This window comes from Antennarius striatus, chromosome 12 (genome assembly GCF_040054535.1).
Source record: "Antennarius striatus isolate MH-2024 chromosome 12, ASM4005453v1, whole genome shotgun sequence".
NCBI classification, from domain to species: Eukaryota; Metazoa; Chordata; class Actinopteri; order Lophiiformes; family Antennariidae; genus Antennarius; species Antennarius striatus.
The window spans coordinates 1,162,338-1,175,597 of NC_090787.1; the positions used below are offsets into that span (position 1 = coordinate 1,162,338).

General features: G+C 39.5%; 1 protein-coding gene across 2 annotated transcripts in view; it reads left to right on the forward strand.

The window, feature by feature from the left end:
• Nucleotides 1–13,260, forward strand: part of gulp1a (GULP PTB domain containing engulfment adaptor 1a) — a 61,589-nt gene that overhangs the window by 14,310 nt on the left and 34,019 nt on the right. For both annotated transcript variants that reach the window (XM_068328901.1, XM_068328902.1), the window contains exon 2: nucleotides 8,873–8,950. The gene's annotated coding sequence lies outside the window, so the exon portion shown is untranslated. The remainder of the gene's footprint in view (nucleotides 1–8,872; nucleotides 8,951–13,260) is intronic.

A 13,260-nucleotide genomic window follows, 5' to 3' on the forward strand; every position in this document is an offset into this window, starting at 1 on the left:
CTGTACTATTATGGCAACACATTTCAGTTGTTTCCTCTTTCATCCATGAAATGTGGAAAACCAGAGGTAGCTCTATTTTAGCCAATGTGGGACACAGATTAAGGATAACATTTAACTTGCTGCTCATGTGTGAACCCAGCAGGAAGGGATTGTTTAGTGACTGGGCACAAAGTCGTTCCATATCTTACATTTATTTTTAAGAGCCACTTTACAATAGTGGTCAGCCGTAAATTATTTATTTAAAGGGTAAAGGATTTATATAGTGATCAATTATTATCATAATTATTGTTATTATAATTATTTCCAGACTTGACATTATGAGTCATGACAAGTCATAAAAAGTTTCAGGTTGACAATTACAGGGGACTCATAAAATCAGGAACTAATGAGATGATGAGGTGAAATCAGGAAACGTGGAGTCTAAAGAAAAACGTTTTAAAAGTGCCGTTGGTTGAATGAACAGTTAATCAATTAATAGTCTAATTGTCATTGCTACAGACTGGTCAGGTTTCCCAAGATGTGATGTATTATAAGTACAGTGATTTCCCACCTTGTGAATGTGCTGCAGCATATATTATATATTGAGTGGGTGTCTAATTCTAAATGAAATGAAACCTTTCCTCCTGGTTTGGTTGCTCCTATTTGGCCCTCAGGGAGTTCTAGTTCCGTGTTAGAGAGGAGCCCTAACCTTTGCCGAACTGCTAAATCAAGATGAGCTGGATGAAGTCTGAAGATGTGTTTCGCTTGCTTAGTTACCCTCAAGACTATTTCCTGTCACAGCTACTCTGTACACTGACAGAGAAGGATTGCCCCTTGGCAGATTGGTTTGGCTACTGGCCTGTAAATGCAGTGAACTTTAAGGTTGGCACGAGGTTTGTCTTTGTGTGTGAGTGGAATTGTCTTCACTGAAGTTAAACCTGTCCATGTAGGGCAAAAATATTAACAAATTAATAAAATGAACACCTGAACCTCATAATTTAAATGATGCAAGACTAACTAGCTCAACTGTGTTATGCACCTGAATGCACATCAGCTGGTCGCATCAAATCAGTGTAGATTTACACCGTTACCAGTCATAGTGTGATCAGGACTCAGTGCAAAAGGAACAGAGAAAATAACATCAAATGTTTGCTGCTGTGACTGTGGCTCCTGGGCTATAACTTTACCAGAATTTATGTCACTTAAGTCTGTAATGAGACTTTACTGAATTGGAAGTAAATAAAAGGGGGGGCTGGGGCTAGTCTGTGAGGAACACTACAGGGGATGTGACTTGAAGGGGAAAATTTTGTTGGATAAATATGACTCGTACAGTATGATTCTCACTGACCTAACTGATAAAATCAAGATTTTCATTTGCTTTGAATACTGCAAGTTTTCTGATGTTGCTTAATTCCTCTGCCTCTGCCAGCTGCATACAGGTACTCTGGTTTCTAATGTACTGTAAAATGTGTGGTATTGTGAGTAAATAATGCAGAATCACAAAAGGGTTTAAAGTCACTGACGTCACCTTCAGCATTGATAAAAGAGTTATTTGTTGTGTTTTCTGTCTCATAAGAGAAACCAGACAGAATTCAGAGTGCCCAGCTCCTGCAGGGCAGCATCCCATTATGTCACTACACCAAAAAGCATCCATCCCATAATTGTCTTTCAGAATGTGACTGATGTGATGTGACTCCTTCACTAAGAATCCTGTCCCTAAAATCTGGAGTCACATTTTAACCTTCAATAGTTTGATAGTTTAGAAGATGAAACTGAATCAGTACAATTTCACGTACAATATTTTTTTCATTTAAAAATCTGTCAATTCTTTTTATCATCTTACTGAATAAGAAGACTGAATCACCAGATGCAGAATTTCATTCAGTTACTGTGTGATTTTTCTACGTCAACCTTTTTTTTATACAGGACAAGCCATAGGAAAGTTGTAATTTTCTTTTATTTATCTTATGTATTCCCATGGCAACATGCCTGAATGCTGGTGCTGCCATGATGGCTCATCTTTTTACGATTCAGTATTTATTTGTGACTGCTACATTGACATAGCTCATATTCAGGCACATAGACTTGGTTCAGATTTGCGTGGGAAGGAGAAAAGGGGTTTAACGCCATGTCCTGATGGGTCTTGTTTTATTTGTCACTGTAGGTTTTTAGCTGTATGTGGTGTCCCTTTCAGTCCATTTTACAGTGTCAAAGTGACGTTCTGTCGCATTGATTTCCTATTGTCATCTGTCACACTATACTATATCTGCTCTCTTTTGCACCGCACCAATGACAGACACGCTGGCAAATAGACGAGTCACAATCGCAGCCACTTAGATTTATTGTCTTAAATTTCCCTGTCAAATTTAAATCTGAAGTCAGCAGTAAACACATCACAGCTGCTGCCACGCTTACAAAGGTCGATAGACTGAAAAGGTCACTCTTCCCAGAATAGATTTAGACCATTGTGGCTAAAAGGAAGTTAAAACTCAAGGGGCACCAGGATGTATAAAAGTGAAAGTGCTCTGAGTGAATAATGTGGAGGTGTTTAAAATGTTTCTTAGCCTGTCTGTGACACCATGATGATCCAGAAGTGCACTTCTCACTTTTTGACAAGTCAATAGCACCGAAATGAATCTAAACCTTCAATTTTAGTGAAGGTTTTATCTCTCTCTCTCGCTCCGCACACACGTATGAGCTCCCCATGTCAGTTTTGTGTTCAGTCGAAAACATTTATGTGTTAACTCAGAGACAGCAGTTTGCATGTGAGTGTAACCACAAGTAGACAACACAGAACTTTTGTGTGTAGTGCATTTTGTTTCATGGACAATATTGGATAGAAAAGTATAGGTTCTTTTTTTGTCTTTCAGTGTCTACTCAAACAACCAAGTGCAATAAAAATGTATGGGAGACAAAAAGAGTCTGAGGTTAGGGTTTGCTTTTAGGTCATGTTAGCATTAGAGGTAGTATAATATACATTTAACAAACATAATGCACGTCTAATCTAGCAGAGGGTACAAGCACAAGGATTGTTAAATCTAAAACCAGCAGGGCTGACCTTTCATGAAATCCTCCAAACACATAAAAGTACACATAAAAGAGTCCTCAAAGAAGATCTAAGAGGTCTTGCTCATTTCTGAGAGGCTTGTCTCCGTTGCTGTGGTGCAAAGCCATGCTGGGCTTTTTGGACAATAAATCCAACTCTAAAATTACCACCACCCAATTCTGGTGAGGTCAGGTTGGATGTCTCCAAATGATGTTTTCCTTTTGTTAAAGCTCATGATATGATATTGAACTTGTCACCCAGATATTTGTGAGAGAATAATGAAGATGTCACAGTAATTAGTTTAACTAGAAATTAATGCATACTCATGTTTCTCTGTGCAACCAATGAAAAGTGATAAAATTCTGACATCGAGCCCTCAGAGCAGGAAACGGGGAAATTAAAATGAAAATATTTTCCATGTTTAAAGATGTTTCAACTGGATAGTCGATGCCATGCCGGTCCTCAACGGATCATGTTAGCCTCGACTGTACGTTACGAGCAGTTGGACCGACTGGGCCACATCGTAATCTTGGTGGACAACCAATTGGGAACAACTTGCCTATCTGTCTTGTCAATATACCTTTTGTCAATATAAGCCGTTATGCAAATTCAGGGGCTGTCTTACAGTTGTATAATACAATTGATCTTTAGGCTGATGCTGAATACTGTATTACTAATCTGCTTTCTGACAAACTGAACCCAGGGGTTAAATAGATGGACCTAGCAGCACTTGGGTAGTTAGCAAGAGCCTTAGGTCCGCTCTTTAGTTCAGTGCCCTTCAGGGTCTTAAGTTGTGATGTGCTAAAGTTGAAAGTAACTGTAGTCTATGCCCATTCTGATGATTTGCACTGGTTTGTGCTGTAAAATTACCTTGATACCCCATAAATTCAAATCCGTCAGAGATGGACCTTCACCTAGTCTGGTCCTTCCGTTTGTTTGAAAGCCTTATTTTGTGTTAAAATTCTTCCGTATGCTGATTTCAATCTTTTGTTAGTGTAGTCTGGTCTGGTCATGGTGTCAAACCGGTTTTGTCACCAACCTGAGGAGAATTTGCTTCATGAAGAGACAGAGCGCATTTCAGACTGAAGAGTGGAGTGGGAAGTTATTGTGTTTAATAGTTCAAGTTTATCCCTCCCTGTACAACTAAAGACTATTGTCTGGAAGTCTGTTGTGCCATTTGTCACTGGCAAAACGCAGAGGTAGCAGAAAGCTCTTTCAAATTCACTTTGTTATTTCAGATTAAATATTTATATATTCTTACTGCGAACACCAGGTCGTCAGTTTTCCAATACAATGTTATGTGTGGAAACTCAGGAATTGATTTGGATGATTCTGTGACATTTATTTCTTCCCCAAAAGTGCAATGCTTCGCATCCCCATAGAGGCACTGGGTTGGGCCGCTTCCGTTTAGATTAAAACAAATAAAATATTTAGTATTTAGTGTGATCTAATCTGATTTCAAATATTTATGAACTCTGAAAATCAAATGTTTTAAACATAATGGGAATGTTTTCTTAAAACAGAGGGAGATTCAACAAGATTCTTATAAGTCTGTGGTCAAGTATCAAGTCTGACATCGTCTTTGTTCTTTATCCAAGTACAAAGTACAGAACAACCTGTTTAAAAATGCTTAACCTATTGTTTAAAATGCCTGTCAACACTACAGCACAATGCTCCCCTCTGCTTTGGGTATAATGTTCAGCCAAGTTGTCTGGAAAAAGCCCTGAAATACCTGAGAAAACAACAGAAATCACCTCCAGACATTTGAAGTACTTATTGTTCATTGTCTGGCTGAGCAGAAGCATACGGGCAGTGTTTCACAATTCATTTCAGGAATTAAGGCGGTATGCTGGTGATTTCATCAATAATAGAAGCCCCTTGTTGCATTAGCTTGCCATGTAATGGCCTTGGCGTTTGCACAATAACAGAGACCCTGATTAATTCTGCTTTGTTTCCTTGGTTTTATAGTTCAACATAGCGTGACTGAAGATTACCTGAAATATGAGGTGTTAAATCAGGTTGTAGATTAAAGATCCATTATCAGCTACAGCAAAGAAGATACAGGAGGCTTTTACTCGATCAACATTGTTTGCATTGAATAAATCTGGTCTTTTGAGATTCCATTTTATGATGAGCAAAAACATCTTTTTCAGCTTTTCAATGGACTCATTCAAACCTTACGTATTCGTCAGATGTCAAATTCAGATTTCTGTTCTCTGTGCATGGACACTGAAGGTCGACCTCTCGGCTCCAAACTTGCACCATAAAAATACAGTGGTTATTTATTTATTTTTTTGTTTACTTGATGCTGAGGTGGAGAGAGATGTTGCACGACATTTTAAACTTTTATGTGGAAAATGAAGCAATCTGAGGCAACGTGATGGGGAAAAGAATTTTCTTCTCGTTGCAAAAAGGTACACAGCACAGTTAAATAGTAAACAGTAAAACAACCCGAGGTCTGCAATAATTGATAACATTTCCTTGAAAAAAGTGTAAATAAGGGAATGTCTGTGCTTATGTTTTCTTCACCTTCTATCTTCATTTCCTTGAGGATTAAGATAGTGAGGATCTAGTTCAGTCTTCAGTCAGCTGATCTTGAAGAGAAACCTTTTTCTTGTTGGTGGAAGTGGGTTTGTGCAGTCTTCACTCCCCTGCTATGAAGAAAACGATCACACCCACACAGCAGCAGCTATTTGGGTGAAAACATTTATTTACCAGGTGCAGTTACAAATGTGGTGAACTGATTGTTCACTGGTTGAAATTGTTGTTCAGAGAATAAAGGCTGGTTTCATGATTCTTGAAGAGACTTCAAGCGGGGTGCTTCCAAAACTTGTGCAGAATTCGTAGGTTGCTCCCACAATGTTTCTTCACTTTCATCATCTTGCTGCTGTCTAATAAAAATATAATAAACTTGGAACTTGTGCTTCAATCATGCTGCTAGACAGAGTCATCAGCAGCCACCACCTGCATTTAGAAAAATGGGGATTTATCTAACTGCAGCACAGGGAAGATCCTGATGATGCTAAACACCAAACCCTTTCTGACAGACCAATTATCACAAATCATCTACTGCAGTGAACAATTATCGTCATTTCATTCAGTTGTTTCTCCTGATTGTCACAAATGATTGCAAAACAAAACTAGGTGCTATTTAGAAGCGCTCATAATCTTTTCCCACTGTCACTTAACGCAGTTAGAGAACTAATGTGCCTTGAAGGATGCGTGATTCAGAAAGCTAAGGTGTCACAAAGTCTGTTCTCTCAACAAAGCTGCTGCATTTTAACCGTGTTGTTTGTCGGTGTAGGTCAGGACACTGCAGCGTTTAAGATGCTGGTTTGTACCCTCTGTACGCTAAACTTGACATCTGCCCAATGCAAGCACAACCCCCCCCCCCTCAGGAGGGATGGTGTGCTGGAGCCAGCGTGGTGCTATCTTTGCATCCCCTGACTCTTATCTACCACGTACAGCATTCTACGCATTGGATCGAAGCAGCTGCCCACATGAGAAGGGCTGGGGAGGAGTGGTGGGATGTTATCAGTAAACTCCTGCTTTAACGCTTGGAGGAATGGGGGGTGGGTTCAAGATTTTAGGAAGCTTTAATATTAATATGATGGGGAAGTGCTCATTTTGCAAGTTATTGTGTATTTACATTGAATGTGAAGCTTTTTAATGATTAGATTTTGTGCAGCAACCATTTGTCTGCATAGAATTAGAGCAGACATCCCTCTCTCTTTGTTACAGGACTTAGTTCTTCAGGTGTTTCTGAGAGCTTTGTGATCTAGAGCTGGGTCACAGTTTGGTCCTGTAAATCTGTTTGACTCATATTTCATGTTGGACCTTACAAATAAGCCTGACCTGATTTTAGAATACAATATCAAGGCCACTTGTTTTTGATTTTCCTTTGGAGTTGACTTTGTGCTGAGCCGTCAGAACTCGCCCCAGAAGATTAATTCCTTCCTCTTTGATAACAAGCAACTCACTTTTGTCCTCAGGTCTCAAAAAGCTCCTCACCGCCGTTACACCTTGAGTATGATTTTTGTGTGATTGGTTTCAGCTAATGAAAAGGAACAGGATAAATTTATTTCAACTGAGTGCCTCATGTTTTCTACATCACGGCTACTTCAAGTTATGCATAAAGTAAAGCCTTTTAAATGTGGTTGGTTGCATACCCACAAGCTACTTACTAATAGCTATGCTACTGAAATTACTTACTTCAATAGCATTTATAACGCTACTGATTTACATAATGAAATTGGTAACAACTTAATCAAGTAAGAACTGCATGTATTTTGCAATGTACTTGGCATTCCAAACATCAATTTTCCTCTCAAGATTCAGATTAACATTTTGTAAAACCTTATTCATGTAATCTTAACTGCTTGAGGGGAGAATAAAATGACACATGCTCATTCATCCATTCTTCATTATTCAGCATAATATTCTGTATACTTTTACATTCTGAAGCACCTTCTTGGATGCATCTTAAAATCCTTTGGATGTTATTCCTCAGATGGAACGAATTCCATCATATGAGATTCATATGATGGATGGGGAGGATTTCATGGAAATTAATTTTCAAGAAATGAAGGTGTAGGATCAGGGTTTTGAATTTTATTCAGTCAGAATCCTTTCTTCTGTTACAATGAGCTGCAGGACAAAGGCAACTTCCCACTGCTGGAAGAGATTTTCAGTGAATGTTAGCATCAGATTTTTGTTAATGAAAAACTGCAGGTACTTTTTTTTAGTGCAATTATTGCAGTGGTTGCACTCCAAACCTGAAGGGAAAAGCAACAGCTCTTATGAGATCAAACTCTATATACACTGACGCCTCTGGGTGCATATCATCTGCGTTATCTGCAAGACATTCCGCAGTATATACTGTATACCAATAAATATCTACAGACCTTCTCCACTCAGCCCTTGTTAAAGGAACTCTTGACCTAGAAATTCAAATTGTCTCATTAAATACGCTCACAAGTCCCAGTCTTCTGTACTTTAGTACAATGCTGTTTTCATGAAGATTCAGAACGGTTCTGCAGCTGAATAACCTTTACTTGGGATTCCCTCTGTGTGTCGGAGCACATGATGACAGATAGTCATTTAGATAAACCTTTGAATTCGTACTCCATTAATCTGTAAATGCAATTTTACAGAGTAACATGGGACAAAAAATGTCAACCCTTATGTATCAACTACCAAAAACACTTCAATCCAGAAAGAGTTGTGTTTTTTTAAAAGGAGGAAAAATCAAAGCAAAGCATCGACATGTCACACATGCTGAACGTCTGATGAAGAACATATAAAATGTTCTTTTGAATGTGACTGAAAGCTTTTTGATCTCCATTGAAGCCTTTCATTCATGTGCTTTTGCATGGTTGTTGGGAAGCATTGTTTTCCCCGATATATTAGTCTTGAATGAAGTTCATTGATAAAGGCACTCTGGTGTTCATTCTTTCGTGAGCATTGTTTGATTCAAAAACTTTTCTACTCTACAACGATTGATGGAGGATGTGCAAAGCCTTGAACTTTTTTTTAACTTCTTCATTCGCTAAACAAAAAGTCTGTGTCACTTTGATGGTGTAAACCTAAAAACGCAAAAATCACCATTTCGTCATGCCCCTGCAATAACAATTTTTTTTTTTTAGAAACACTTTGTTTGCATCACTCTGTCCCTGCCGCACAGATCTGACGTATCAAATCCAAGCCATTTGTCTCCCAATGAATAAAAAGCATTTTTGACAGATGTAGAGTACAGTGTACGCTGTGCAGATTGTATTAAAGTGTGCACTGCTGCCACTCCAACAGTTTGATTCCTAAATGTCTTTTCTTGTCTCTTCCTGCCTGCAGAAGAAGCAGCTCTAATGAACTCCCAGCAGCCTTCTGATGAGTGAGGCACAACCGCGAAATCTGAACATCAACAGTCCAGTAGGCCTCCATATCTTCTATTTCACACACTCCAGAACCCCGTGAAATTATTACTATACATCATATAGTTAGAGAATGTGCTTCAGTGAAGAACCTCCTGCTGCTCATCGCTCTGCATTCTATTGTTCAGTGTTTACAGTAGTGGCGGTTTGGCTCTGACACCAGATTCAGCTGCAAAAGTTCTTGTAATGGTCTCCTTGCTTTGTGATACAACGCAGACAGGAGTGAGATGACATTTTAAGTTTGTTTGTGGAGAACATGTGTTTATATTCAGCAATGACATTTTTGCTGAATTTCGCAGCAGGGTGGTAAATACCACTGCATAAAGTAAGAGTGTAATTTGTCTTGTAATGGAAGCGTTCGTGCTGTGTGTACGGCCCCCGTCACATACGATATAATTACTATATTATATGCGTTTGAATTTATTAAGAGAACTAATGTAGGCTTATTCTAAATGTAGAATGTCAGAATTGTTGATAGGGAAGAATCCATTAAATTCTAGTGGGTAAGGATAAATGATCTCATCAAGGATTGATTGATTGATTGATTGAATCTTAAACATTACGCAGCTGTTGGAATGTAAGTGTAATCAGAATAAAATAATTTTAATTTGTGGGAAACCGTGGTAAGTATGCTATAATTTCTTTTTCTTTCTTCCAGTGCTAAATTGTTGGGCACCATTAGCGTAATGTGTTGGTGTGTTGACTTTGGGAACCACTGTTCTAGCTTTTATCATATGGCATAAAAAAACTGAAGGGATAATAAATGGGATGCTCTCAAACTATTAAATGAGACGTCACATCCCACAGCCCAATCTCTCTTACTATTTGTGGCCTGGTTCAAGGATGAAAAGTCCTGCCGACACGATATGTTCTTTTTGATTTGACACTTTATTTCAGGGGGTGCATTGGAACATGCATTGATAAAGAGACAGTGGAAAGCAAAGATGTTGTACAACCTATAGCCTGTTTGAATGTGGTGCATCTGTAGCAGCACTTTGCTTACTATTTGAAGGTGGATGGTTTATGTGGTTACATGAGGTCTTTTGACATTCATGTCCCATCTGAGCTCCTCTACTTTTATTGAGTGTCCATTCCTCATACATAATTGGCTGTCAGTAACACACAACCGGACTTGAAACATCTCTTTTTACATTCTGTATGTGTGAAAACAGACCTTCCAGTCGGGTCACTACATTACATGTAAAACATTTGCTGACAGTAAAAAATCGACTCGACCTCGACTTGATGGTGAAGGTAGGGGCTGTCTTATCATGCAGAAACGGCGTTGCAGATTGGAAGTAAATTATTGAGGTAGATTTGAGCCAGGAATGGAATGTTTGAATCTTTCTTTAAGATTTATGAGCGTGTCACTCTCGTTATGGCTGCGTTTTCATTCCCCGTGAAATATGTCTTTTCTCTTGAGGTAATTTCCATTGCAATGTGTGCCCGCTATCACGTCTCCCATTACACAGTTTTGATACTGTTTACGGCTTGAGATGTGATTTTAGAAATGCTGCTTTTTACAGTGCTAGTCCCTGAGATTCAGCATGAGCATCTTTTCTTAAGATGACTGTCAGATCTTTACAATCCCTATGAAAACACTTTAGAGAGGCTGCCATATGACTCTCCAGCTGTGCTTTGCTTGGTCAGCTGTAGTGTCTCCTCAAGAAGTCTACAACCGGACTTCTTTATCAGAGCTCCATTTAGAAAAACCTAGCATAGAGTAAAGTCTAGAAATAAGATGAAATCCTGCTAACAAGGAAATCAGGCCAATTTGATTTTCTCAAAGGTTAATTCAACAGATTTAATCCCTTTAAAATTCTGGATTATCATCTTTTTTTTTTTGCTTTGAACCAAGTCAGTTATTGTGTTGACTATCAACTCTTCACACTAATCAAACGACAAATCAAATGTGATTTCTCCTACTCTGTTCTCAGACACTCAGCGAATAGAGTAGGACCGTACCATTGTTTTCATATGCATTGATGAAACCTTCATATTGATTTACTTTCTTTTATCTTATGTGGAGGTGGCAACCACATCATTGAAAAGATTTTTAAGTGATTGTGATGGGATTTCTCCCTCTGAAGTCTTTGAGTATCAGGTTCCTCCATTGTTTTTTTGTCTTCTTTTTCTTCATTGAGCTACTTATCTTAATTGGGTTTGGGTGCAGATGCTCCAGAGACCCTAAGCTGGGGAAATGTTTAGTTTGCTCATAATACAGGCACTGTGAGGCTGCTTTAGCCTGTGTGAAGGATTAGGTGCACAATAAATGAACATGAGGAATAATGCGTCACGTTTTCATTCAAGAAATCAAACGGCTGTAGTTCAGTTCCTCGCTGTGCTGTTTTGATTGAATCCTAAAGCCAGTTTTGATAGTCGGGGATCAGTTCGCCTTTGTCCTGATCCATGTCACACTGTCTGGCAATAATTCCTCCTCCATCACTGGAGCTGTGGTCACTGAAGTAGTTAAAAATGTCTGCTAGGCCGTTTCCCTGGTGTGGAGGTTTATCCTGATTACCTTAATGCTCCAAAGTTGTAGAACATAGTTGATTCCACTGCACATTAAATAGGATTTGGGGACAATTCCTTCAGATTTATAGACTGGGTGGTGGTTGCCATTTTTAAGGAAGGGGATTGGAAGCTGTGTTCCACCTGTCAGGGATGGAATTCATCAGCCTCCCTGGGAGGGTCTGTGCCAAGATACTGGAGAGGAGAGTCCATCCATCACTCCAACCTCAAATTCAGGAGGAGCAACGCTTTTTTTTTCTTCTAGTCATGGCATTGTGGATTTACCAGCTAGTTTCAAGGTGTTTTGTAGACTCGGGAAATGAATTGTGCCCGTCACAGCAATTTGTTGGGTGTACAATAATATAGGGTATCAGACCAATTGTTTTGGCCATTCAGGCCCTGCATAACTGGAGCAAGAGCTTTGTTTACACTGCCAGTCATAAGTCAGACAACTGGGGTGTTCAGATATTTGGATCTTTTTCATAAGTGAAGGAAGAATGGAGTTGGAGATTGATAGACAGAACAAGACAGCTTATGCAGGGAAGCTGACATTGTTATAGTTTGCTGTGGAGAAAAGGGAGTGGAGCTGCAAGGCAATGTTCTCAAATCCACCAGTCGATCTGACTTTCTACCTTCATCTGTAGTTGCGATCTATTAGTTAGGGCGGCAGTGGTTCAGCAGGTGCTAGAGCGGGTCGTCCAATGTTCCAAAGATTGGCAGTTGGATTCCCGTTCCCGCCCCAAAAAACACCCCGAGTGTGTGCCGCTTTACAAAGTTGCTAATTTGGGGCGCACCATGCAGGAGCTGCCCGCCACTCTACCTCCCCCTGCATGACTACAGACCCCATTGTGTGTGTGTGTGCTACAGGGGCCTGTACACAATCACATGTATGCATGCTTATGAAGAATATACTAACTGGAGTGTGCTCTTAATTTCTTTTTGGGACCAAATTAGTATACAAAATGAACAAATAACAAAAAAATGGTAATGTAATAGCCAGAACAAGAGTGCCTGGGTTCACACCTTGAATTAGGGTTTAAAGCCTCTTCTTTTGTGAAGGGCTCAGAGAACAGCAGCTACTCCTCTACATTGAGTGGAGTCCTCTCAGGTGGTTCCCTGAGGTTTTCTGGATATATCACACTTGACCTCAAAGAAGACCCAGAATGCACCAGAGGGATTATCTCAACTGGTTTTAGAATTTCTTGGTGTACCCTCAGAATATTTGGAGGAAGTGACTGGAGAGACAGAGATTTGGATGCTGAAAATCATGACTTCAGACACATTCTGTGAAGGTTCGGTGTGCGTCATGTTGCTCTGCTGTGCTGGAGTGTGACAGGAGGCGGGGCTGATCTTTTGGGCAGAGCCTCGTCTCCACACCTGTTGCTCATCTCCACACCTGTTGCTCATCTCCACACCTGTTGCTCATCTCCACACCTGTTGCTCATCTCCACACCTGTACCTGATCAGTCTGATTATCCTGACGAGTCAGAATGTCATCTCTTGTCTATACTGGGTAATTTTAGTCAACAACCTTTACCACGGTTCCTTCAGATTATTTCCAGCCTCACATGGACTTGAGATGAAAAGGCTGAACAGATATTAAACATGAAAATGAGTAAGGACCAAGGCTGGACGGTCGTGACTCAAATAATATGCTTCAAATATGCTTATTAAATGATTATTCATTTGCTTTCACAACAGCTGGGATATTTTAGTTTCGGAGAGAGATCATGTTTGTATGACTTCAATATAATTCAGGGAAACAGAACCTGTTTATGGATATTCATTTGAACATTT